The following is a 1,592-nucleotide window of genomic DNA, read 5'->3' as shown; positions in this document are numbered from 1 at the left end:
AGGATCTAGGCCCTTAAATCTATTTCTCACTTCCACTGTATAATCATAAGGGATTTGATTTAGGTCATACATGAATGGTCTAGTGGTTTTCACTACTTTCTTCAAATTAAGCCTGAATTTGGCAATAAGGAGTTCATGATCTGAGCCACAGTCAGCTCCCGGTCTTGTTTTTGCTAACTGTATAGAGCTTCTCCATCTTTGGCTGCAAAGAATATAATCAATCTGATTTCGGTGTTGACCATCTGGTGATGTCCATGTGTAGAGTCTTCTCTTGTGTTGTTGGAAGAGGTTGTTTGCTATGAGCAGTGTGTACTCTTGGAAAAACTCTGTTAGCCTTTGACCTACTTCGTTTTGTACTCCAAGGCCATATTTGCTGTTACTAGAGGTATCTTTTGACCCTACTTTTGCATTCCAGTCCCCTATAATGAAAATGACATCTTTTCTGAGTGTTAATTCTAGAAGGTCTTGTAGGTCTTCATAGAAGCATTCAACTTCAGCTTCTTCAGGGTTACTGGTCAGAGCATAGATTTGGATTACTGTGATATTGAATGGTTTGCTAGGGAAATGAACAGAGATCATTCTGTCATTTTTGATGGCATCCAAATTCTGCATTTCAAACTTTTTTGCTGACTATGATGGCTACTCCATTTCTTCTAAGGAATTCTTGTCCACAGTAGTAGATATAAAAGTCATCTGAGTTAAATTCACCCATTCCAGGCCATTTTAGTTCACTGATTCCTAAAATGTCGATGTTCACTGTTGCAATCTCCTGTTTGCCCACTTCTAATTTTCCTTGATTCACAGATCTAACAGTCCACCTTCCTATGCAGTATTTCTCTTTACAGCATCGGACCTTACTTCCATCACCAGTCACATCCACAATTAGGTGTTTTTGCTTTGGAGGCAATGGGATTCCAGCTAAGCTGTTTCAAATCTTGAAAGATGGTGCTTTGAAAGTGCTGCAGTCAATATGCCAGCAAATTTTGAAAACTTACCAATGGCCACAGGACTGGAAAAGGTCAATTTTCATCCCAATCCCAAAGAGAGGCAATGCCAAATAGTACTCGAACTACTGCAGAATTGCACTCATCTCACACACTAGTAAAGTAGTGCTCAAAGAGGCTTCGGTAGTATGTAAACTGTGAACTTCCCGATGTTCAAGCTGGTTTTAGAAAAGGCAGAAGAACCAGAGATCAAATTGCCATCATCCATCAGATCATCAAAAAAGCAAGAGGGTTCCAGAAAAACATCTACTTCTACCCTATTGACTACACCAAAGCCTTTGATTTGTGTGGATCAAAACAAACTGTGGAAAATTCTTCAAGAAATGGGAATACCAGACCACCTAACCTGCCTCTTGAAATCTGTATGCAGGTCAGGAAGCAACCTTTAGAACTGCACATGAAAAAATAGACTGGTTGCAAGTAGGAAAAGGAGTACCTCCAGGCTGAATATTGTCACCCTGCTTATTTAACTTCTATGCACACTATATCACTAGAAATGCTGGGTGGATGAAGCACAAGCTGGAATCAAGATTGCCAGGAGAAATATCAATAACCTCAGATATGCAGATGACACCACCCTTATGGCCC

Source organism: Bison bison, unplaced genomic scaffold (genome assembly GCF_000754665.1).
Source record: "Bison bison bison isolate TAMUID 2011002044 unplaced genomic scaffold, Bison_UMD1.0 scf7180017858771, whole genome shotgun sequence".
NCBI lineage: Eukaryota > Metazoa > Chordata > Mammalia > Artiodactyla > Bovidae > Bison > Bison bison.
The sequence above is the reverse complement of the archived record's forward strand: the minus strand, read 5'-3'. Positions refer to the sequence as shown.